The sequence below is a fragment of the Lycium ferocissimum genome, chromosome 8 (assembly GCF_029784015.1).
Source record: "Lycium ferocissimum isolate CSIRO_LF1 chromosome 8, AGI_CSIRO_Lferr_CH_V1, whole genome shotgun sequence".
NCBI classification, from domain to species: domain Eukaryota; kingdom Viridiplantae; phylum Streptophyta; class Magnoliopsida; order Solanales; family Solanaceae; genus Lycium; species Lycium ferocissimum.
In genome coordinates this window covers 49748521-49776285 of record NC_081349.1, presented here as the reverse complement: position 1 = coordinate 49776285, position 27765 = coordinate 49748521, and the positions used below count along the sequence as shown (strand labels likewise).

The window sequence follows — 27765 nt, the reverse complement described above, 5'->3', positions numbered from 1 at the left end:
AGAATGGAATGGAAAATGGCTTCTTCCTAAACAAAGAAGTGCTATACAAACAGACACCGGATTTGGGTCTACTTAGATGTGTAGATGCCGCCGAACCCACCAAACTTCTAGAAGAAGTACATGCTGGGACATGTGGGCCCCATGAATGGGTTCGTATTGGCAAAGAAATTTTACGAGCTGGATACTATTGGATGACCATGAAAAGTGATTACTGGAAATATGTGCAAAGGTGCCATCAATGTCAAATCTACGGTGATCTAATCAAGGTCCCTCCAAGTGAGCTTAATGCTATAAGCTCGCCATGGACTTTCGTTGCTTGGGGCATGGATGTCATTAGACCCATTGAACCTGCAGCCTCAAATGGCCACCGGTTCATTCTAGTAGTAATTGACTACTTCACCAAATGGGTGGAAGCGACATCTCACGAATCAGTAACAAAGAAAGTGGTAGCTGACTTCGTGTAAAAACACATTATATGCCAATTCGGTATACCCGAGTCCATCATAACTTACAATGGAGCGAATTTGAATAGCCATCTAATGAAAGACATTTGTGAGCAATTCAAGATCACCCACCGAAACTCGACAGCCTACCAGCCACAAATGCACAGAGCCGTGGAAGTAGCCAACAAAAATATCAAAAGGATATTGAGGAAAATGACTGATAATCATAAAGGTTGGCACAAGAAGTTGCCTTATGCTTTACTGGGATACCGTACTACAGCCAGAACTTCAACAGGAGCAACTCCATACTTGCTGGTCTATGGAACTGAAGCAGTCATACCTGCTGAAGTTGAGATACCTTCCTTGAGAATCATTCAAGAAGCAGAATTGGACAATGTTGAATGGGTCCGAGCTTAATATGGGCAATTGGCTCTAATTGACGAGAAAAGGATAGTTGCAGTATGTCACGGTCAATTGTACCGACAAAAGGATGGCAAAAGCCTTCAACAAGCGGGTCAGAACTAGACTTTTTCAAATTGGGCAAATGGTGCTCAAAAAAATTTTCCCGCATCAAGATGAATACAAACGGAAGTTTGCTCCCAACTGGCAAGGTCCTTATGTGGTCCGCAAAGTACTCTCCGGAGGAGCAGTAGTATTGGCAGAAATTGACGGACAAGAGTAGCCAAAGCCAATCAACTCAAATGCAATCAAGTGCTATTATGCATAAAGAAGGAGTTTCTCAGTTCGTAATAGTACTCTTTGCTTGTAATCACTGTTTTTATTTGCTTGTATTAGTTATCTCCTTTTTCTTGTAATCGTTTTGTAATAGATAGGCAAAACAAAACAACTTTTGTAATATGAACTACGCAATGACCTGATTTCCCCACAGTGGGATACGTAGGCAGTCCATCTGGGACCCGATCGCTTTATTAGTAAAAACCAAAAAGTCCCTTATTTTTATCTGAACTACGTTCGACCTGAATTCCTGCTGCAACAGGATACGTAGGCGCTCTTTGAGCTCGGTCGCCCCAAAAGAAAAATCCAAGGAACCGCTAGGAAGCCTCAGAGATAGGACTTCACAAAGGAGCGAGGATTGTTGCACGCCTAACTGGGGCAGAATTTTTGAGAAGATCTCAAAAATTCGCGCCATCAATCCGCTACAAAGAATCAGCTAACCCAGAGTTTCAAATTGGGTCAGAAATTTTGAGAAGCCCTCAAAATTCCTCATTTATTCAAAACTATAAACTGGGGCAGAAATTTTGAGGTCTCCTCAAAATTTCCCGGAAGATTCAGCGTAAGAATTCGTCAATCGAGAATTAAACAGGGGCAGAATTTTTGAGAAAAGGTCTCAAAAATTCTGCGCGAGGAAGCAAAGAACCCCAGTCATGGAAGAAGGGATCTCCCTCGTTCAAAGCACATGTCATGACAATTACTCTTACCGCTTTCAAAATATGCATTTATTTTCCCACAAATTAGATACTTTTATGGTAACTGTGCAAAACGATTTTCTGCATAGGGAAAATAAATTTATCTTTCGAATACCGGAGCCGAAGGGGTTACGAGTCCAGAAAGTCGAAGATGCAACAATGCCGGCAATACGAATCAACTTTAAATAGGAAAAACTAATCCATTTCTGATGCAGGTCCCTAGGACGTCAGAAGACGATCTTTTTTCTAACTTTGCTTCATGTACAGGAAATAATTCGCCAAAGAAGGTCACAACCACTGCTAGGATCCGACTTTCGGAATACATATCCAGCCACGGCTAGGATCCAACTTTCACATACCTTATAGTTGCAAGTTGAAGAATCTCTAAAGAATTGAAGTTGAGTTTGAGAGAAAAGTGAGAGAAATGGGGGTTATTTTTTTATTTTTGTCATTTTGTTACCCCTTTTGCTTATGTTTTTAAACGTTTTGTTACCTAGGGCCTCCACTCTGGCGCGTTCGCGTGGTCAACTAGCGCGTTCGCACTGACCAATTTTATTTTTTTTTGCAGTGCGTTCACGCCACTTTTGGCGCGTTCGTGCAGAGGTATTTGAGACCCTCTTTTTCCAGATCGCAGTTTTCAGGAGTATGGTCTGAAAATTGTTGCCCTTTTTAAATAGACTCCTAAAATTCTGAAAGTCTGTAGTTTAGTCAAAAATAATAAAATAAACTATTCTGAAAATTCATAAATGATGGGTTGCCTCCCACCAAGCGCTTGATTTAACGTCGTGGCATGACAGTTACCAACTTTACCGCTTTTCTAGCCATCTGGAGCTTATGAATTGGGCACCCAATTTGGATTCAAGTTTGTGACCACGAGCGGCGGGGGGTGATAAGTAGATGAACAAGCCAAGCATAATATTTTTCATCTTACACTTCTTGGCTTTCAAGTGAGGAATATCGTTTTGCCATCTTGAGCTTTCATATTGCAAAATATATGGCATTTGAACTTCTTGAATTACGACATCCTCTTCTTCCCCCGGATTGGAGTCAACAACAACCATATCTTTCAGCACAAAGGTTGACTCTGATTTATTTTTTCTTTGGCATCCCCAATAAACTCATCTTCATGATTGATCCCCAACAAAGGGATTACTTTTTCAACTTGAGCATTGGAGAGTTCATATTGAATCTGATCTGGATCGACTGCCCATGGTGGATTTTCTTGTTCTGTCATCAAACCAAGTTGGAGAATAGTTTCCAAGTATTCTTATAAGGCTTTTTGATTCTCGTTACCCTCACCTAGCAGGCACTCCATCATGAGTTTGAACTCACCAATTTGGCCATGCTCACAATAAAAATCACTACTAAACAAGTTTTGATGGAAAGATGCCATTTTTTTTTTTCTAAAAAGAGAATAAAATATAGAAAACAACTATACAAATATTCACGGGTTCGGTTCAAAGCAAGTTAGCTTATTTCCTAAATTAGCCAAAATACGCCAATTATTCCCCAGCAACGGCACCAAAATTTGATACGCTCAAATTACACCTTTTGTGGCATAACGCGGATGTTGTCAAATATAGTAACCCAACAAGGTTGGGGTCTAATCCCATAGAGAACAATATATAGGCGTTTAAGCAGATTAAGAATTATCTCCAACAACAGCTAGGCCGAACGCATAAATGGTGGTTTTTAGATTTGGTTTTGATAAAATACGAAAATATAAAATCTAATCTAGAAAGCAAGTAAATTGATTAATGGCTACAAGAATGGAATAAAGGAAACTACTTCTCAGTAACGGTCCAATATATTTCACGAATTATAGATGATGGTAATATTATTTTAATTAGCCTCGGATAATGACTCTAAATTAACTTCTCCCGAAAATTAACTAGACTACCTAATTGAATATCCCTAAAGCTATTAGGAGCATTAAGAACACCCGACTATGGCTACAAGTGGTATCACCTATTCCTAGGTCAATTTCCATTAGATGGTAGTTAACGCCTCAAATTCATGTTAATTATGCTATCCCAACCTCGTTCTTCCTCTTTCAAGTTTCAAACAAAGTAAATGGGCAAGTCCTAGGGTTAGCTACTCCCTTGAGAAACGTTGAAGAACAAGAATAATTAAAATAACAATAACTTACTTGATTAAAAATAATGTCGATCAATAAATAAAGACAACAGAGTTTCAATCTCAATTGTCACCAAGAAATTCCCATAAACAAGGTTCAAATAAAAGAAAGAAAATATACGTACGAACCCTAGCCTCCAAACTTGTGTTTTCTGCCAAAGCATACAATGCTCCCAGTTGGCTTTTAAATGAACTAGAATAGAAAAAATCGACAAAATCGAAGTTCTGCTCGGAGTGGGCCTGAAGGCCTTCAGCTCGAACGCGCCACGTGGCAACGCGAATGCGTGGATGACGTCAGCACCACTGCTCTTCTTCAGCTCAATCGCGTGACACACTCACGCGAATGCGTAGAGTCACTGACGCGCATGGGCGCAAACGCGCAGGCTAAATTTCCAACAAAATTTCCATAATCTCCAGTTTTTCCAGTGATCAACTCTTTTTTCTTGTTTTCCACACTTAGGCTCTAGGGACCTCGTATTACCTGAAACATAATAAAAACACGTAAAACTTACATAAAATTGCTTGAAACACAAGTAAAAACCGCTATTGAAAGCATTAAATGTGATGTAAATACGCAACACATCATATATTATGTGTGTGGTATAGCTAGTTTTTATGATAAGTTGTGCATACAAATATTGATACTTTCTTCTTATATATCATACGCTTAACATATAAATGGAGATTCTTAGTAGCACTCAAGGATTAAGCTTAAGCCTTCCCTGGTGTCTGCCATGCCTGGGGTTCCTAGAAATGCCTTGGATCTTGTGCGGCATCAGGAGCAAGAGGGTGAAAGCTTTCCTTTTTGGGCTATTTTAGTATCTCCATGGGAGTGTTTATCCAAGGTATATTGGCTTGAAGTTGTGTCTATTTGTATGGCATTGCCTACTTTTTATTTTTAGAGAAATGATCTTATGGGCTTTTCTATTTGTTTTCTATGTTTGGGTCTATTTCTATGTTGTCTTGATCTATACGGGTCTTGGGTTACTCGCAAATTTTGGGCATATTTTGTTTGTTGTCCCCAGTCTATGTATACTTAGTCAAGTTCTTATCCTATTAAATGACGAATGGTCTGCCTTATACATATATGTATTATACGAGTCTACTGTAATTTGAAATCTTAACTTAAACATGTCCTCATCCTTATCCCTTTTTCATTCTTGCTTGCATGAAATCCGTTGGCTTGGACGACTTCCATTTGCATAAACCCATTGGACTGAAGGCCCAAAGACTCATTCTTGATCGAGTCCGTCAAAAAAAAATATAGAATGGGAAGCTAAATTATTTGAAGCCCAACAATGGCTGAAAATAGTCTATTGGTGGGCTTGGTAGGCCCACCAGCCTGAGTTTCTTGCTTTATTTTTCATATCTTTTCATGTATGCGTATTTGTAAAAAACTCTTGCAAAAATATTGGAACCCTATCCATGTGTAGAACCTAGGAAATCAACGTTCAGTGCTTTAGGAAAGTCGTTAAACCATTGTTTTTTTTTAAAAAAAAACTGGGATGACAATCAAATTTCACGTGGTAAATCAACTTAGATTAATTCTTCAAATTGTTTTAAGTGACACTGTTTGTGGCAAAGGATTTTTTTTTTTTTTTTTTTTTTTTTGTTCAAGGAAGAGGAGTAATGACTAACTTTTTTTTCAAAATGGTAAAATAGTGAAACTTTGGTACATCATTTGTAATTCTAAAAAGTTGTTCGACATTTTCTGAAATTAAAACCGTGTTGAAATAAGTTCTTGGCAAATTCAAGGAATTGTTTTTTTTTTTGTTTTGGACGTCCTGAAAGATAAAGAATTTGTACTTTTTTTTAAGGAAAAAAAAAACTTGAAATGGGCAGTGAGTTTAACAAGAAATCTGATAAGAAAATCAAGGTTGATTTGGGCCTAGAAGCCCAAAAACAAATGGATTGGAAACAAAGGGAAATACACTTGGACCAAATTGAAGTATGATGGTCTTTGGGACTTTGAAAATGGTTGGACCTTATGGGCTTCAAAAAGATAAAATTTGGACCTAAAGAGACTTTTTTTTTTATGTATACCTATGTATATGTAGTTTTGTATAAATATGGGAGAATACTTCATATTTTCTTATAAAAAATAAAAACTCGTAAGAACTAAACTCATTTTATTAGAACTAGAATAGTAGCGACTCTACCCGGGAGAAATTCTGGGTATGTCCTAGTCCCGCAATAAAGTGAGTTGAACACTTACGTGGATTTTCAAAACCCAAAAAGCCCTTTTCTAAGGGGAATTTTTGCCAAATGTTTTTCTTGAAATTATGATATGGATATGAATGACATTTTTGCGGAAAAACAAAACACTTTTAAACGAATAAGTACATTAATCACACATTGAAGCTCGTAGGTCAACCGTATTCTACGGATCTTTAATACTAGGGTGCGTAAAACCTTCTCTAGAGGATCACCAGGACCCTTACCTCGAACTTTGGTAGCAAAATATTTCTCTCTTGCTTGAAATTTTTTTTACCCGGTTTTCCTAGTTTTCCTTTAATAAATTAGGTAGCAACTCTAAAAAACACTAAAATCCGTTTAGAGCACCAACAACCTCGTAGTAACTTTTATGCCTTAACCCGCGTAAAAGCGAACCGTAACAACTGGGATACCACACAACAGCCCGAACTTCAACAGGGGCAACTCCGAACTTACTTGTTTATGGTACTAAAGCAATCATACCGGCCGAGGTGGAAATACCATAGTTGAGAATCATTCAAAAAGCTGAATTAGACAATACAGAATGGGTCCGGCTCGATATTAGCAATAGGCTTTGATTGATGAAAAGAGGATGGTTGTTGTATGGCACGATCAACTATACCAAAAAAGGATGGCACGAGCCTTCAATAATAGAGTCAAAGCTCGACTTATTCAAATAGGACAAACAGTGCTCAAAAGAATTTAGTTCTTTACAAGTACGCACAATTACAGCTCTGACTATTTCTGATCTTTCTAGGGGCATATTTGGTACTGCTTCTTTGATCACAGCAACAATAATGTCACCAATATGAACATATCGATGACTGCTAGCTCCAATGATTCGAATACACATCATTCCCCCACACCAGGACGAGTACAAACGGAAGTTTGCTCCCAACTGGCAAGGCCCCTATTTGGTCTGCAAAATACTCTCTGGAGGAGCAGTGGTACTAGCAGAGATGAATGGGCAAGAGTGGCACAAGCCAATCAACTCGGATGCAATCAAGCGCTACTACGCGTGAAGACACATCTTTTCAATTGTAATAGTATTTATTTGCTTGTAATAGTCATTTTATTTACTTGTAGTAGTTATTCCATTGCTTGTAATTGTTTGTAATAGATAGGAAAAAAATTCAGAGGATTTTCTTTGTAATATGAACTACGCAGTGACCTGACTTACCCACCATGGGATATGTAGGCAGTCCGTTCGGGACCCGATCGCATTACTAGTAAAAAACAAAACTCATTTACTTTATGTCGAACTACGTTCGACCTGATTCCTGCTACGTTAGGATACGTAGGAGCTTTTTGAACTTGATCATACCAAAAGGAAAAACAAGAAACCCCTAGGAAGCCTCAGAGATAGGACTTCAAAGAGGATGCAGACCTGGCACGAAAAGATTGCCACACATGCCTAACTGAGGCAGAATTTTTTTAGAAGGTCTCAAAATTTCGCGTCGCCAGCCTGTCACAAGAATCAGCCAACCCAGAGTCACAAACTTTTGAGAAATTTTGAGAGGATCCTTAACCAGTTCAACACCCTAAACTGGGGCAGGAAATTTTGAGCTTAAGAGTTCGCTAGCCCAGATAGATCTAAACTAGGGCAGAATTTTTTAGAGGTTCTCAAAAATTCTGCACGAGAAAATGTGGAACCTTAGCTATCAAAGGATCAAAGGAAGGGATATTTTCTCATTCGGAAGCACATGTCATGACACTTAATCTACAATTTTTAAAACGATGCATTTGTTTTCATAAGTAACTAACTCTTGCTTAACATTGACAAAATGATTTTGCTTGCATGATTGAAATAAATTCATCTTTTAAATATCGAATCCAAGGGGATTTGGGTCCAAAAAATTCGGCGAGGCCAAAGATCTAGAGTTAGCAATACGGATCAACTTTAATAGGAAACTAACCCTTTGCTGATGTAGGACCCCATGATGTCAGGAAGACGACCCATTTTTCTAACTTTGTTTCATGTGCAGGTAAAAATAATTCACCAGACAAGGTCGAAGTAGCCGCCAGAGATAGGGTTTGAAAAGTATCCGGCCACAAAGGCTATAAGAGAACTGGTATGCCATAAGGGCAAGCATCTAACCACGAGGGCTGTAAAAGGACCTGAATGCCATAAGAGCAAGTATCTAGCTACGAGGGCTATAAAAAGACCTGAATGCCATAAGGGCGAATATCTGGCCATAAGGGCCACAGAATGACCAAAATGCCACAAGCGAAAATATCCGGCCAAAAAGGTCATAATAAAGTAAAATGACACATCTGACCACGAGGGTCACAGCCAACATAAAGGACGAAAGAAAGATGATTTAGCCGAAGGGGCCTTATCTGTCATTTGCATGCCATGAGGGCCATTCATTCATCTTTTTCATTTTCCATAAGGGCCATTCATGCATTCTTTTCATTTTTCATAAGGGTCATTCATTCATTCTTTTCATTTTCCATGAGGGTCATTCATTCATTCAAACATTGCCGAGAGGGTCATTCATACAAGCATTGCCGAGAGGGCCATTCATACATATATTGTCGAGAGAGCCATTCATACAAACATTTTCAAAAGGGCCATTCATTCAAATATTCGAGAGGGCCATTCATACAAACATTGCCGAGAGGGCCATTCATTCAAACATTGCCGAGAGGGCCATTCATTCAAACATTTCCGAGAGGGCCATTCATACAAACATTGCTGAGAGGTCCATTTATACAAACATTGCCGAGAGGACCATTCATACAAACATTTGCCGAGAGGACCATTCATTCAAACATTACCGAGAGGGCTATTCATACAAACATTTGCCGAGAGGACCATTCATTCAAACATTACCGAGAGGGCCATTTCATTCAAACACTTCCGTAAAGGCCATGCATTCATACAAATTATCAGACGTAATCAAAGGGTCAAAGCGATGTAAATCCGGTCAGATGATTGCAGTTTTCGCTCCAAAGGTCCACACGATGTAAATTTGGCCAAATGGCCACAATATTCATTTTCAAAATCAATCACAGCGTTACCCAGCAGACGGAAGTAGATTAGCAGCCGCCAAATGGAGCAGGTTGATCAAATCAAATCCAGACGTATGTGGAGCAAACATGGAACTTTTTCTTATGCATGGGTCGAGATAGGATTCCCATGAGAATCAAGCTCTTCAGCCAGGACTTGGAAGATCGCTCTGACCCATGCTCAGCACACAAAATTTCTTATTTGCTTTATCCGCTTTTTCTTAAAATTTTCCCAAGACCGATCTAGCACACACCGACACACACAAAGACATTCCCGCATAAGGGATACCCTTTTCCTCCTATCGAGTCGAACTACAGATGACTTGATTCCCAATACAAAGGATATATAGGCGGACTCAATACTAGAGAGTCAGTCACACTCCAACCAATCACCCTAGACCTCTCGGTTTCAATAACTAGAAAATCCAAAATTTGCTTAAATTTGCATGTAGAAGTCTGAATTGAGTCAAACTACAAGTGGCTTGAACTCTTATATAAACTGAGATATGTAGGAAACCCAAAAATTAGGGTCCGGTCATATATTTAAAAATCGCATAGAAATGAGAGGTAGTTTGGATTTAGGTCAGTCAAAAATCAGTGTTAGTCAAATTTCATTGCTCAAGGATGTCCCGCCATCCCCGAACACCGAAGGTGCAGTTGTTGAAACCTAATTTTTGACCTCTCATAATTTATTTTTATTATTCAGAGTCCTTGGATATCAAACAGACTGAAATGTATACTTTCTACAAGTCAAAATGATTTTATAAAAACTATTTAGATAATATTTTGCCATTTCATTTGGCAAGATAACCTCAATAATAGTATAAGATCATTTAGAAATTAATTTACACATTGTTTATAATTAATATGGACCATTTGCTAAAATTAAGCAAGAAGGTAATTTAAAACAATTATTTATTTACTAAAATTATCAGAAATCAATTAGCAAGCATTTTAATCCGTTAAATTCAAGGAATATGATTAACTAAAAAAAATTAGCCATTTTTACCTCTCAAATCTAAACTCTACATAATCAATTTGCAATTGTTCAAGTCTAATCATAGTTGAGTAAGTACTTAATTGTAGTTACATCCATAAGTTGTTTGCTATGTGATTAATTGCGGCCACAATTGAAAAAATTGATTGTTGGTTGATTATGGCCTTAATTTAGATAGCCATTTCATGGTTTAAGCCCACTGAGGTCATTTTTTGCAAAATTAGTCTTTAATTGCTTGATTAGATTACATGCGGCCATAATTGAGATAACCATTTTCATGGTTTAAGTCCATTAAGGCCATGTTTTCAATCTAAGTCCTTTTTATAAGTTAATCATGCCTTTAATTTAATTAGTCGGTTAATTAGTTAATTCTTGGTCATAATTAAAGTGTAAAATTGATAGACATTTACAATTGTGGCCATTTTGTTAAGGATTTGTGATTTTTGGCCCTGAGTATACACATGTATACACATATATACATGCATATGCACGTACATATGTGTATACCATATATACTAAAAATTAAATCCCCCCTCCCCTTTTTAACTGGCCAGGCCCAATCCGATAAGACCGAGACCTAGGCCAATTTCCCAATTAAAGGGTAAAACCTATGTTCCCTTTTTATTTTCAGCAAACCAAACGCACCCTCTTTATCTCTCAAGGGTTTCCAAAGAAACTCTAGTGCTGCCCCCACCCCTCATTTCTCTCTGTTCGCGTCATCATTGCCGGAAATGGTAACTTTAAGGGCCCACGACATTCTTGTTGACTATTGCATGATCGAGAATGGAAAGAGCATTAATTGCTCTGCCATTTCTCAACCAAAACCACCAAAAACCGATCCAAACACGATACAATCCTCTTCTTTTACTGGACTTTTCATGTGTTTACAATGGATTGAACTGGTTTTCTTTAATTTCATTTTTTTGTATTCATTTTCTAATGGGCTATTATCATTGGTTTGGAGTGAATCATGCAAATTGACCTTGTATGAGTCAAATTCGACCATTGATTCCTCATTTACCTTCATTTTTGTCCGTTGATTGTTGTTGGGAAGTTTGATTGCATGAAATCTTTGAAGTCCCACATCGGATAGAGTTTAGGGTTTCTGAGAATTGTGGTTCGATATAAAGAAGCCCAACCCTTTACATTTGGGAGACCTATACAAGCTTGAACCTGATTCTGAGCATAAAAATTTCGATTTAACTAGGGTTAGCATTTTATTGCTCAAAATCCTGACTTAATCGAAATATTAGTCTAAAAGTTTTGTTTCTTTTTTGTTGTGCTTTTGTGGCTGAGTATTGGGGTTGAGGAAGCAAGGATTTCTTCCAAGTTCAATCTCGACATTGGTTGCACTCACAAAAGGTAACGTCCTTTCCTTTTCCCTATTTTTTGCATTTGATGTTGTTTAAGTGTTTTTTATGTTAATTGTTTGCTTAGTTTTAGTTGATTATGTGGTTATTATGCTCAGTTTGTAATCCTATTGATTAGATTATTGCTTTGTTAATTTATTGTCCTGCTTTAGTTTGATTATGTAGGCTGGTAGTATAGATATGGTGTTTTAGGTTTAAATTAGGTATATATATGTTAAGTGTTGATCCTGTTTGATTATGTTTTCTCATCTGCTAAGTCCAGTCATGTTTAAAAGTATTTAATCTATGTTTGTGTGTTATTTGTTATCTTAAGCCTTACTTAGTCAAGATTCTGCATGTTGAGTAAACTACTCTAACTGATACTATGCCTATTTTGACTCTTGTTTAGTATACTCTTAGTTTAAATCCTGTGTAGTTGCATCTTTCTACTATGTGCTTGATGGTTCAATCCCTATTATGTTGAGAACATGGCATTAGTAGTAGTTTCTTTCTGTTAGACTCTGTTTGTGCTTTAATCCTTTGGTATAGACTATGTTGTGTGCTTGATGATCAATATTAGTGTATCCATTATTAGTGTCACAGCCCATTTCTGCATTAGGTCATGTGGGCACCTACCTTTCTCACCTCGGTAGGCGAACCCTTAACTCAACATTCACAATAATAGAAAATAACGAAAGAAAGCAAACTAACGGAAGTCTCACAATATGATATAATATAGATAAGTGTGGAAGTAAATGAATCCACCCCGGTATCTGGTCTGGTCATACAAGAGCATCTAAATCCGAATACTAAAGGTCTAAATAATAATACATAAGTAGTCTCAAATCATGTCTCTGAATGGAAAGCAAGACATAAGCAATAGAAGAGTCTTCGAGGTCAGCGGACGCCATGCTCACCCTGGAAAACTCAAGTGGAAGCTGAAGAGTCGATCAGCCACGAGTCAAAGAAGTAGATCCGACCTGATACTCTACATTCACAAAAGAATGTAGCAAGTGCAGATCAGTACAAACAACAGTACTGGTAGGCATCATCGGCCGACCAAGCATAGATAACACAATTCAGAAAATAAGTAGATAGCAAGGAATCCAACAAGTATAAGATAATAAGATCACAACCAAGCATTCGTCGTCACCTACGTAAAGCCTCTAAATCCAAGTACACCAAGTCTGAAATATGTATCTATCCAATTCACTCATCACAATAGAATCATCACGATCCATCGTCATAACAGAGTCATCACAATCCAATCATCACAACACCTCAATCAAGTCATCGTGCAATGCAATGCAGTGCAATGCAATAATGGAATGGATGAAATATAATGCCATGCAAATGATCACTTCATACCCGAAGGTTCGCATGCTGTCTCCGACATTATATTCTAAATATGTGATTCGCTATGCATAGTCTCACTAGAGGTAAGCCATAACCTACCTGGACTGTCGAACCGCAACACCAACAAGTCACTCTATCGCCTTGCCCTTCCTCTGAAGCTCAGAACCAAAGTAGTCTAAACATAATCGAATTCTAAATTAGAAATCATGTAGAATGATACTAATATAATATTTCTATGACATCAATTAGGTCCATTTTAACCCTAGAAATTGGGAAAATGGGCCCACAAGGACGAAACGGGAAATTCACAGGCAAAATACCAAATTGAATCCTAGGTAATCATAACCCAATCATTAATTGTTGAATTAGCTCAAGAACTTGTCTAAATCTGATTTCAAGTAAAAACCCCTAAATTGGGTATGAACCCTAATTCTCCAAATTCGAAATTCAATGTTAAAAGTGGAAGATATGGGCTTACTAAGCTTAGATTCATCACATTTTTCCATTAACATCATCAATTTATTAAGTATAATCTTAGAGAAAATCTCCCAAAACCCTCATTCGAATTCCATTTCTAAAGGATTGGAAAGGGAAGGGAAAAATCTAAGATGATTGTGAGTTGAGAGGAGTAAAGGATTAGACAAAGGTTTACCTCCAAGAATTTCTTCAATTTGACTCCAAGAACAGTATCCCCAAGCTCCAATATCGAGATATGAAATAATGAGGGTCTAAGACTCATTTAATGAACAGTCACTGCCCGTCACCGCTGTAGCGGTACATGGACCACCCCAGCGGGCACCTGACCGCTTCAGCGGTCAAGCCAAAATGATTGGGACCGCTTCAGCAGCAGGGCTACCGCCACAGTGGTGCCGCTGTTACGGTGCTGGTGCCGCCAAAGCGGACACCAGACACCAGAACTTAGCCTAAGTTTTCCATTTCGATCCGATTTTTTGACTAACTCCCGAGGCCATCTGCTCACATACCAGATACCTAGTCCTACATAAAAATATGCTATGAATGCGTCTGTGGCCTCGAAATTTCCAACGGAGGTCTCGTTGATCGAGTCAACCACCGATGCCTTAATTCCCATTTCCCATCCAATGTCCCGAAATGTATCCGAATGTATTGGGAACTGAATCAAATGCACACATAAGTTCTAAACGACTATCCGGACCTCTTAGAATTGACGAAATTCCAAAAAAGGTTTGTTTGCCCAAAAGTCAACTTTGGTTCAACCACTTCCACTTTTAGCCTATATTTTTACCAAAGTTGCCCGAATCTGATCTAGACACCCGGGGAATCATATCAGCGGTCTCCTCGGGTCAAAAGTGAGCCAATCAATGCTCGAAAATGGGTGAAAGTGTCAAAAGAACTATAACGACCAAACGGGTCATTACAGTTGGTAACTTATGTAGTTTGGTTTTATGATAGTTTTAAAAGGACTATGAGCCATCACGCATCTGGTATAAGATCTGTTTGCTAAAGGACAAGTTTGGTTTGATGAAGTATGCCATGTTTTGTCTGATTTGAGTTTGAACTTGAAGTTTGGTAATGACCCTTGATTTATTAAACTATAACATGATCCTATTGCTTAAATGTTGGTTTAAAAGTTTAAAAAAAAAAAAAAAAATAGGTAACCTAAATTTAGTCTGAGGTTATATTAAGAGCCATTTTGGAACTATGTGTGAAAATGCCTAAACTGGTCATGAGATAGTTTGATAAGCATGACTCTGAAACTTTTTGACATGACAACCCTATAAGCATATCCAAAACTGTTAAATAAGTTATAGAAGTTTAGTCATTCATGTTCAAATGTGACATCCCACTCTGCCTTTGTTAGAAATATCCATTTGTGAATGTAAGTGTTCTTGCTTGATGTTATTGCTCTGTGTTAACCTGTGTTAAGTCTGAAAATAGTTCTGATACTTTTGATAGATTGCAGCATCTGCTTCTTGAATAAGTCACATGAAACAACCATTTGTCCCAACTGGTTGTCTAAATATAAGCTAATTATCTAAACAAGAAATAAAATCCAAAGTTGTATTTATAAACTAACTAAAAATAAAAGAAAATAAATAATAAACTTCAATCAAGAAAGAACAGATTTTTATCGGAGAGAGATAGATCTAGGTGCCTAGTGTCAAAATGGTCAATTGTATGCTCATGTTGCCTTTTGCTGCATCCAAACCTGCCTATTCATGGTGCTGTATATATCTGTTGTATCTTAAAGTAATTCTTACCATCCCTTATGTGAAATCAGACCTATTTTACCCTTCTTGTAATCACATAAAAGCATTTCTTCTCCAAATGAATAAAGATTCGGCCTATGTTAGCTTGATCACATCAAATTTGTGCCTATAATTGCTTTGCTTGCCTAATGCTGCATCCTTCCCCATTCTCTTTGAAACTTGTTGATACTTATCTGGATTTGATGTTTGTCTCACTAGAGTAATTTAGATGCATCATGTATACAGTCATGCTAAGTTTCATTTACATGTCATTGCATCATGTTGGTATCTAGCACCTTGAATATTGTCTATATCATTTGTATTATGACTTTGTTAAACTGCCTCTATGTCCCTCTTTAAATACAGCATGACATAAAGTGAATAGAACTAGGCCTTATGTAAGCTTACATAGTTGTTCTTGTTTAAATACAAGCTGCATATACAAAAAGTATACCAAAATATACTAAGTATATACAAAACCTCTGTATGCCCTTGGTATAGATGAATTTGTATATCTAGTATATGCATGGTATATCACCTGTTGAGGTCAAAATCATGGCCCATGAATATAACTTGGACTTTGTCTTTTGTTTCTATTTATGAATTGGGCCTGTTCTCCTTGCTTGTTTACTATATTGGGCCTCATCTCCCTATACTTTTGTTTCTTTTTATTATTTCGTCTTTGCTAAGTTATTTGGGCCTGTAAACCTTTTGCATCATGTTTGATTATTTCACTAAGTGTAAAATCGTATTTGATGAATGTTTGAGTTTCCCTCTTCGATTAATCTTTCTTCCATTCTTATTAGTTTAGTTATTTAGGCCAAGATACTTTCTAACCTTAAATTTTTCTCCTCCCCTTTACTATTGCATGTGAAATATCGCGGGCCACTTGGGTCGTTCCCTTCTATTCAAAACCTATTGGGCCTGAGGCCCAACTCCTATTCATTGATCGAGTCCGACGGAAAATAAGGGAAGCAAATATGTTGAAGTCCCACCTATGAGTGAAAATAGGCAACTGGTGGGCTTAGGTAGGCCCGCCAGCCTAAACTCTTCTCCTTTCATTTATTTTGTATGATGTAAATGTATTTGTAAAGACATATGTGAATATTGAAACCCTATGGATATTAGAGCTTAGGAAAATACTTAGTATTATTAGGAATGTCACCTAAACTATATTCTAAACTTGACTAAGTATACACCTTGCTTGAAATCGGCATCAAATTGTATTTTTTTAAAAACTGGTTTAATAACTCGATGTCGAACAAACAATTTCAAATGAGCTAAGTGATGAATTTGGGCCTTCCGCCACTTTGCTTAATTCTTGATATAGAATGGATCAAAACAGAAGTAAGTACTGGGCCTTAAGCCTACAAAAGGTTTCTTTTAAAGTAAAAACAAGACTGCATGATTTTTTGCTACAAACAATACTGAATCAAAAAAGTGAATTTAAGGATTGTTTTCGGATTACAACTTAGACTGAATTTTGAGAAAAGGAGTAGATGTGAAAGGTCCAGTTTTTGGAATCATAAAATGGACTCATTTACTTTAACTTGGACAATTTTTAGAGAAGTAAAACAAAGTTTTTTTTGGGCCTAAAGCCTAAACTTGAGGGATAAAAACAAGGAGAGATGTACTTGGGCCGGGTCAAGAGTGAGATGGCTTTGGAAAATTGGAATGTGGTTGATTATGAGCTTCAATAAATCAAAATGGACTTAATAAAACCTTCAATTTCCTATTGTATACTTATATTATAAAATTGGGAGATATACTCCATACTTTCTTATATCTACGTAAATTTAAATCTGTAGAACTAAACTCATCTCATTGGGACCAAAACAATAGTGACTCTACATGGGAGAAATCCCGAGTGTGTCTTGGTCCGGAAATGAAGTGAGTTGAAGACTTAGATGGATTTTTGAAACCAAAACCCCCTTGCCTAAGGGGGGTATTTTGCCGAAATTTTGAATTTATGATAAGTATGACATCTTGCGATAAAGTAAACGCCCTTAAACAAATAATTACATTAATCACACATTGAAGCTCGTAGGTCAACCGTATTCTACGGATCCTTAATACTAGGGTGCTTAAAACCTTCCTTAGGGGATCACCAGAACCTTACCTCAAACTCTGGTCTAAAAAGGATTTTTTCCTTGTTTGATAAACCCTTAATCCGATTTTTCCTAATTTTCCTTAAATAAATTAGGTGACGACTCTAAAAATACTAAAATCCATTTAGAGCACCAACAGCCTCTTAGTATCTTTTATGCACTAGCGTAAAAGTGAACTGTAACAGCTGGCATCCGATGATTTTACCTGTACTGGAAGAGATTATGTATTCTGTGATTTCTCACCTTTGGTCGAACTGGTTGTTTGACCATTCTTCTTTTTCTTAAAATCAGTTGTCTTCCATTCGCTGTCAGCTGGCATCTTTCCTGGCTGGGGAATTATTTGTGGGTGGAACTTGGGGTGTTGTGATAGTTTGGAATGAGCAGTCTTTTAGGTTATAACCGATTTACCCACAGCCCTTAAAGAGTATCCCTTCCCCCTCATACACAAGTGGTTGCTGGTGAGAACTAATGGTAACCATTGTTTTAACCGGAGTTTCCAATGGAACGTTGACACAAATCCTTCCATAACTCCCTCTCAAGGTTGATGAGGTGTAAGTATCAACTTTCAGGAGCTTTCCGATTCTGTTACCAACTTTTTCGATGATGCTTCTATCATAGAATTCAGTCGTTAATTGATGAATTCAGATCCATATGCCTGTGAAAGAAAGTTTTGTTTCAGCTGGTACAAAATTTGGTTTCTATTTACAAACTGAAAGGAAATGCCCTAGTATGAACCAGGCACCTTCGTGAAGGATAGTTTTTAGACTATGAAAAAATCCCAACAAAAAATTAAGATTAGGGCTTCTTCCGGTTGTCACATCTCTAGGAGCTAAGGCATATAGGTTCTTTTCTTTTCATCTTCACTTGGAATTGTTGGATCTAATTAAGAGTGTGAAACTTCATCCTCGGCTATGATAGTCATATCATGGGAATAAGTAGTGTTTTTTGACTAGGAGATTTATTTCCTGCTAGAATTTCCTTAAAGAAGATTCTCCCCGAGGTGTCCTCTTCCATCCTGGGTCCGGTGATATTTGTGGGGTGATGCTTCTGCTTGGGCAATTGACTTAGTGGCCATAGTGAGAAAGGCTAGTTAGGGAAATTTAGAGAGAGGTCAGAGTCTCTCTCTCTCTAGATGGATTTCCAATAGAAGTGTGGAGATCTATTGACTGCTTTACCTAAGTAAACGAAAAAGAATGAATTTGGAAATAAAAAGAAGAAACTATTGTGAAATCTAGAAACGAGGAGGTAGCAAACCAGTTCCCCTGTGAATTATTGTTAATGCAATAATGTGAAAAGACTCTAGCTTCAAACATTGGTTTTTATTGACCGTGGGGGATTCGAGCCCTCTCCCTTATGACAGTTAAACACTTGAACTGCTCCAATTGGATTGAATAAGAGGGGCGAGTGGGGTAGGGCTAGAGGGAAAGGGGGGAGGGGTAGAGTTTCGAACCCTCTACATTGGATAAAACAAGAAATTTCATTTGTTGTGTGTGGGTTGTCTGACCTTCATCAGTGGGCTAGAATAAGGAAATCGCTTATGCCTGATCACCCAATGTTTTGAGTTGTTCAATGGTTTACGAACCACCCGACTTTACTAGTTTAGTTATTTTTTAATTTTTTGAATTATCAAATTTAAATTAGTAGTACATGGTTTTTCTCTCATCCTAAATCATATATTTTTCTTTCAACACTATTAATAGCTTAAAAAGTCAAAATGATAACCAATACTCGATGTTCAATTAAATGTCATCATATAAAATGAAACGTGTGATGATATTTCTCTTAGTGAACATGTGACCATGATGCATAGCATGATTTATAGTTTTCATTAATTTTCAGGAAGTTGAGGCTGGCAAAAAAGAAAATGGTTGGATTATGCCAGTGCTTAAAAGCTTAAAGAAAGCATCCCCAACTGGACTGAAATAACACTAAGATGTAACTAGTCCTAATTTCTACAAAGGAATTTATGCATATCTATAGAACTAGCAAAAGAGAAGGAATTTTCTCAAAATTATTTTTTTCAGGAGTGAGTAGGAAGGACGCAACCCCTATCTGAATGTCTGAGGAGAGAAAAGACACTACGAACCATAATATTTGATGATTTGTATGAGGTGATTGTAAACAAAAAAAATAAGAAATTGTATTTGCAAAAAAGTACTCTTGATCTGTGATTTCTCATTTTAAATCTAAATATTCATTGATTTGTACGTAAAGGACATTAGGGCTACTGTCATTGACAAGGATAAGTACTCCTTTCCTCCTTCAGTATGTCAATGTAAACACACAATATTTGTCATATGACATATCCTGTCCCCTCCAGTTTTGGTAGCTTTATCGACCAAACAATAATCAAAAATAAATACAGAGCTGTTAGGTTTATTCGACTGAAAGTAGTTGAAAACCATTGTTCAATACTGAAACAGATAATAGGTAGTTAATGAGTTTACTGAAAAATATTGATAGAACACTTCATTTCCATTCCAGCGAACCCTTCTACTATTGACAAAGTGCACGATAAGCAACTCGACTTGATCTTCAAGCCATTCAAAGAACATGACTTAGAACTTCAAATTCCAGTAAAAGAAGGAGAATGCAGGTTCGAATAAATTTGCATATTAGTTTTTATCCAACAATATATTTTTCATTATTGTAGAAGATTTTTAATTAAACTTTAATCTTGCGTTTGATCTGATAATCAACATGTGGGGAGGAAAATATGAAAATTCTTGTTATTGTGTCCAAGCCAACTAAAAATTCAAAAGGCGTCTCGATCAACAGCTCTTGGAAGTGTTCTTGTGTATGTCTTCTGATATTAGTATTAAGCAATCAAATATATAGCTTTGAGTTTTGTGTTGACAAGAAGGAATGTTCCTTTTCACAAATGTGATGACACCACTATTTCTCATAATTTTGTACATTACCCTTTTTCGTCTTAACAAAAAATCATTCACCTAAGCTTTCACCGCCAGAGGTGGTGGGCATTTGGCATGACGTCTACCTCGTAAATTGTATTTAAAAAATAAAACAAAGGAGAGATACAAGGATGGAGGGGAACATAGGGCCTTACTTCCTTTTACATCTTAGGAGAAGAATTAAATCTATCCGTATTCAATTTCATGATCAGAGAACACTAATGGTTATATGAACTAGAAACTAGAATTCATAATATTTAGTCAAACAAAAAAATTGCAATTATAGAGCACTCAAGGGCGTCTGAAATGCCAACTTAAACTCTTTTTTGCTCTTGTAATGACTCGTCCGCTCATTTTGAATATTAACACCATTTTTCCCTAAATGGCACTTTCCATGAGCTCAATATGCGATTTATGACACTACAAGAAAACACTCTTTGCAAGGACCAATGTCGCCAATAAAACCATAAAAGTCACCACTAACAGTTTTTTGTCGCCTCGCGGATCGTTGGTTATATTGAGTGGCTGATTGTTATTAGTGATGACCATTAAAAGTCACCACAAGAAGCTTCTTGTGTGGGGACAAACCTTTAAGGATCACCACAAAGGTTTTTATTGTGGCGACAAAAGTTGTCAATTGAACACCCACAAAGGTGTTCCAAGAGAGGTCACTACGGATGCACTTACTTTTTGAAACGCGATAGAGCCGCCACAAAAACGTAATGGCGACTTTTTAGTCGACAAAGATAGTTTCACTTATCGTAGCAATTTGACTTCGCCACATTTTTCTGTGGCAACTGAAGTCGCCACTGAAGCTCTTTTTTTTTTCAAAAATATTAATAGATAGTTGCATTCATACTATTGGTCCAACAAAACTAATATTATAACAAGCATCATCAAATACATTTGAAGAAAAAGAAAGTAACTTTTCATTATCAAATAGTCTATAAAACAAAGTATATACAACACCCCATAATATATTGTATTGTACATATAAAAAAAATCGAATGACTTGAACTCTATTAAATCAGAAAGGGCAAATAGCACTTTCATATACCAAGAAATTATAATATACTAATGAATTTCTATTCCATTGAGTTTTAATTTTTAACAGTGTAAAGCTAAATTCACAATAGAAGTAAAAGATCAGTGACACCAACATATAAAACTCTATAACACACACAAGGCTGTGCTTGAGAAGATGCATGTTGTATGGGGGTAAAAGTGCATCCGGACCCGGTCATGAGGCCGAATACTCGTCATGACCACGGGGCCTATCCAGCTAGTTCCCATTCTCACCAACCGCGTCACGTCAACAGCCCTCGATCAGAGCGCAGCTGCAAGCATACACGTTGGGGTGGTAGAAAGGTCACATAACCTGTACTTTGGGTTTGAAAAGTCTCACTTTGGCTTATATAAGGAAGCTTAGGATAGAAGCGAGGGCACATCCTCTTGCTCTCAACATTTGTTATCCCATCATTTTTCTCTAAGCAATATATAAGAAATGATCACAAACCTATCATTTTAGTTGTTTGAATCTTATCATATTATCTTGGTTGTTTGCTAAACTCTATCACGATCCAAACTACTCGGGACCGGGCTCATAAAAAGAGTTCTCGGGGTTTGATACGTCTCATTCTTCTTTAAACCCCATAAAAATATATCTCTAACTGATTTTTTGGTTTAACCCAATTTCACTGAAAAATAGTTTGGCATCATCCGTGGGGATAGACAACTATGGTGTCATCCTGATTCAAAGCAGAAAATCTAAAGCTCGCTTGGGTCTAGAGTTGTTTTGTCAAAAAGAAAAAATGCACTGGACCATGCCTGAAACAACTAGCAGCACGTCAACTAGCAGTGTTCCAACAGGAACGAGAGACCCGCAGGGCTCGCGGCTGAGGAACCAGCAGAGCTATAACAGAGAAATAAACCCGGAATTGGAAGAACATGTAAAAAGGAAGGAGGTAACTCCACCCCCAGAAGAGGTCCATAAAGAGGTCCCCATCGAGAAAGATTATCATAACCACTGGCAAAAAAAAAGGGAGAGGCGTCCTTGAGGACGTTACTCCGAAAAAAGGAAAAGGCGCCCTCATCCTAAGGAGGAAAAAATGTACAAAGCGGAGGATCCCCCATCGAAAATAACTCTAGCAGCAGTTGTGGAGTCGAACAGCATTATGATAAAGTGCATGGAAAAGCTCATAAGTATCATGGGGAACATCAGTTAAATGCCCTACGGATAACCCGGAGGTTATTAAGGCACCCAGGAGTCCCGAAGTGGACGCGAAGTAGGGGGAGATGGATCCAGACAAGGAGAGTGCAGAATTAGCGAGGATCGCCATTAGAAAAAGAGCTCCAAGACCGAATGAGCTAAATACCCCGGGCTCCCCCTGTCTTGAAAGGGGCGGGAGCGAGGAAATATGAAAAGATTTTCTATAAACTGAGTACGGCTCCCGCACTTATCTCGAAGAAGTTCAAAATGTCGGATATACCCAAGTATAACGGGACCACAGATCTAGAGGAGCACATAACGATCTTCGAAGCTGCCATCACTGGACACAACCTCAAGCGGCACAATATTGAATCAGTCATGTCAAAAGGTCCACCACGCGCTCGTTAAAGGGGCGCTTTCTTGGTACAATATATTGCCTGAAAATTCTATCTACTCTTTTGCTGCTCTTCCAGATACATTCGTAAAAGCTCATACCGGGGCTCGAAGAGTCAAGACACACAGAGAGGACATCTTTTCTCTAAAATAGAGGAATGAAGAGACGCTCCGCAACTAAGTGGAAATATTCTAACGGGAGAGGATGTTGTTACCCGCCATACCAGAAAATTGGGTTGCTGCGGCATTCGCAGATAGGTTGAATGTCAATGGTTCAGGGGCTTAGAGAAAATTAAAGGAAAGCTTGAGAGAGTTCCCAACCAATTCTTGGAACGTGGTGACTAACAGATACACAGCCACGATGTGAGAATAGAGGACGGCCTCAGAACTGCCCGTTGAGCGAACATAAGAAACAAGCCATAGGAGAGCCCTGTGAATGTCTTCCTCGCCAGACAAAGGAACCCGAGAGATTGGTACGAACCGTACGCAACTTGCCTTCCTCCAAAGGGTGACGCAGAAACTCAAAGATCGCGGTATGATCAAGGGCAACACAGGAAAGAAAGGGAGAAGCCGTTAAGAAAGCCATCAAATGATTCGGGTCCCCCGAGTGTGGCATCATATAATTTTAATATGGAAGTTGGGGAACTGGTCATGGCAATGAAAAAGATGAAGGAAGTAAGGCTTTTGGTAGCATCACGGTCTAACCCAAATAGATGCGACGTGGAGTTGTGGCGTGAGTTCCACACCCTCCTAGGACACTCAACCGAAGATTTTAAGAACCTGCGTTATGAGGTAGCGAACTTGTTACGAAGGGACACTTGAAGGAGCTCCTAAGTAATCGATCCAAATATACTCGGGAGAAATAATTTGGGACTGCGCACGAACAACGGATGCCCCTTGGCACAATTAATATGATTTTTGAAAGGAAAACTATCAAAGCGATAGCCTAAGATCCCCATGACAAGAAACCCTCTCCGTTCAGAAAGGAGAGAGGGACCACCCAGGAGACCACGTTATGCTCGGGGCTGTGGAGGAAAGAAACATCAGTGGTCCACACACCAATGCACTGGAAATATCCTTAAAAATCTCTAATTTTAATATTAAGGGTGTGCTTGTCGATCCTGGTAGCACTACGAACGTGGTGCAACTCCGAGTTCTCAAAGAAATGCAGTTGATGGAGCAAGTGGTCCCGGTGGTCAAGATCCAGCCCGAGTTCAATTTATCAAGCGAGACCCCGCAAGGGAAAATTGAGCTAGTTACACACATGGAAGGGGGTCTCTTCAAAGGCTTTGTTTAACATCTTAGAAGGAGACATGCCTTATAATATGGTGATAGGAAGACCATGGTTGTAAAGCATAGAGACAGTCCCAACTACTTTCCATCAAGTCATGAAATTTCCCACCCCTTGAGAGATAGCCAAAGTCTAAGGAGACCCGGCGTCGAGCCAAGGAAACACAGAACACCCTTTGACCAAAGGGACGACAGCTGTTAGTAATTACAGAACACCGACCTCGGGGCCTAGCCCGTGGATGGACATGGAGAAGGAGTAGAAAAAGTAAAAGGCTAATCCAGCGAGGTTTTGTGGGAAAGGACATCGAGAGGGTTTGCTGTTCCAGAAGAGGCAGACATGGGGAGCATCACGCCGGAAGACCTCGAACACAACACATGCAATCCAGATTTGTCAGAGGAACAGGTATACCTGGGCATGGGCCTGGATCCAAAGTTCCGGGGCAAACTGCTTAAGTTTTTAACATAACATGAATAGCTTCACTTGGTCAGGTTTAGATGTTGCAGGTGTCCCTCCGGAGTTGGTCATCCATAAGCTGAGCATGAATCCTGACTGTTAGCCGATTAAGAAGAAAAGGCGCCCAATGTCAGCAGAGCATAGTCAATTCGCTAAAAAGGAGGTGGCCTGACTCATTAAGCGTGGAGCGGTTAAAGAGGTGAAATACCCAGATTGGCTGACTAATTTCGTGGTACTCCCTATAAATCCTAATGGCTTTTGAATGTATTTGGATTTGAAAGATTTAAATAAAGCATGCTTGAGAAACATGTACCCTATGCCCCGCCTCGATCAGGTGGTCGATTCAGTGACCGAGCACGAGCTGCTCAGCTTCCTGGATGTGTTCTCAAGGTTTGACCAATTTGATTAGGCCCGCGGACCATGAAAAGACTTCGTTTATCACGGAGCACGGGACTTGTTGTTATAATGTCATGCTTTTTGGCTTGAAAAATGCGGAAGTCACTTTTCATCAGTTGACCCATCAGATGTTTCAACATCTGATAGGTCGGAGTGTTAAAATTTATTTGGATGAAATAATTGTTAAATCCCTGGGAACAGAGGAACACATAAGACATTTGCAGGAAGCATTTGATATTCTTCGTGCCCATAACCTGAAGCTGAACCCAGAAAAATGCGTCTTCGGAGAGGGCTCCGATAAATTCTTAGGGTTCATCGTGTCCAACAGAAGCATTGAGGTCAACCTGGACCATATTCGGGCCATCGAACAAATTCCAAATTGTCACAACCCGACTAGGGCCATGACGGGTACCCGGGGCTAACCACCGAGCACCACTCATTCTTTTACTCACTTTGCGGTCATTCATTAATCTCATGCTTATAATCATAGAAGAACCATTTCTACTTGAAACATATTTACCTTATATACATAAGCCCTTCGGCTATCAAAATAATATATATATATATATATATATATATATATATACTTCCCACACATATATCTACGAGCCTCTACTAGAGTACTAGACATATAGACGGGACAGGACCCCGTCATGCCCAAAACATATATATATATATATATATATATATATATATATATATATACACACACACATCAAAAGAATAAGTCGATGGCACCTCCGGAATAATGGGTTGCTCTCAAAGGCTGCTAGTAGCTCCTACGAGTCTAGATCACCTCCCTGTCTACCTGTGGGCATGAACACAGCATCCAAAGAAAACGAACGTCAGTACGAACATTGTACTGAGTATGTAAGGCATGAATGAAATGAGCATAATAGAGAAATCATAAAACATAGGATGAAGATATAACCTGCGTGACTTTTAAGTGCGGATACATTTCATACATATATCATACGTAAGCATATCATGTGTGTTACCATAGCGCATACATCATCATATCATATATACATCATCGTCGTTAACTCGCTTCCGGGTAACCATCTAGTGGTGATCATGTCCGGCCTTCTAGGCGCGGTGGAATCATAAGCAGCCCGCCTTAGCGGTGATATGTCAGGCCATTTGGGCACGGTGGAATCACAAGCAGCCCGCCTTCGTGGTGACATGTCCGGCCATTTGGGCACGGTGGAATTATATCATCATGCATATCATAGACTTATCATTATTATACATCTCATGGCATATCATGACCTTATCATAACTTAGCATCATTATACGTTTATCACCAAAACATACATTAGAACTTGAAAGCAACTATAGCCATGTCGGGGTGACATAAGGTCGTAAACCTCCAATTACATTATGAAGTGATCATAATCATTATATCTCACCTTGAAGGGACTAACATTTTAAGGTGAGTGCACACAAGGAAAAACATCAATGGAACTATATTTAGGGTCATTAGATTATAGAAACATCATATCGTATTCATAGCAAGAACTCTATAGGATTAACATATCATGGACTTTAGAACTTTTAGGCTCAACTCATAGTCATCATCATCATGCTCACATCGTATCTCTTGTCTTTATCTTATGAAAAGCTCTTTATAACCATAGACTCATAATTTCCTATGTGTAGGAAAGTCATGGAAATGTAGGAAAATTCATGCCATGGAGTCATGCCTTAGAAAGAAGGGACTAGCCTTACATACCTCTTTCGTTTAACTATTCTATCGCTTGCTCGTTCTCCTTCAATGCCCATGTTTCTACCTTCAAGAGAATTCGCATTAACATTAGCTAATCGATTATATGAACGTGCTTACTAAAGCTAGAGAAAATTGGGCAGCATTTCCTTTGTTTATACAACTTTCCTCATATCACATATCAACTCCCAATCATCCATAACAACATTCACAATATTATAGGCAACAATCATCATTCATCTACATTATCCACATTTCACAATTTCACTTCAATTCCTCCATAATCATGGTCATAGTTCACTATTACGTTCTCTCACTTATAATGCTTATCCCATGTTCTAAATGTCATTCATAACATACTTACAATCACAACATCTCAATAATCATGACTCAATCCAAGCTTTTACTCAAAAATGACACTATTCCTACATTCATGACTCATTTTCTATATCCTTCTACAATCCAAGTGTTTAAACTTCTCAATACCTTAAACAACATGAAAATACCATAAAAATTACCTTAGATAGTGTAGAAATAAGCCTTGAGTGGAAATACTCTTCTTTACCACAACCCTAGTTCACTTCCATTGGAATTTCTTGGCTTGGATGAACTTCAATGAGTTTCATACACTTAATTTTGTTGGTTTGATGAAGTTGATCATCAATCTCTTTTAGGTTCTTGTGGATGAAGAGTGGAGAGGATTCAAGAGGGTTCTTGAGTTGTGGAGTGAAAATGAAATGAATTAAATGAGAGAGGGGTTCATATATCATTTTTAAAATACGACCCCGAACACGAACATACGGACCAACATACGGTCCGTATATTTTATCTTGACCGTATGTCGGGACCGTATGTTTGGTCCGGTGAAGACCCTCGTCTCCGGCGGAACATACGGTTGAACATACGGCCCATATGTTTTATACGGCTAGTACGTTTGGCCGTATAATGCGCAGCTTTTCGAAGTTCGTTCTCGTTGACTTGTTTACTCGTTTGATCTCTAATCCTTATGGAACCTCCTCAACACTTGTTTAACACTTCATTAGCAATCTAAGGGACATTATCACTCTTATCCAAAACATCATTAAGCCGTCATTAACTTGATACTTGTAAATCTTGCC

The 27765-nt window shown here is 38.3% G+C and overlaps 1 long non-coding RNA gene across 1 annotated transcript; it reads right to left on the bottom strand.

The window, feature by feature from the left end:
* Positions 1-12285: 12285 nt before the first annotated feature.
* LOC132068694 (uncharacterized) lies at positions 12286-19509 on the bottom strand. The gene is made up of 2 exons (XR_009417474.1): positions 17514-19509; positions 12286-12566 (listed from the first exon to the last, which is right to left on the bottom strand). It is a non-coding gene; the product is annotated as an uncharacterized LOC132068694 (long non-coding RNA).
* Between the last annotated feature and the right edge of the window lie 8256 nt (positions 19510-27765).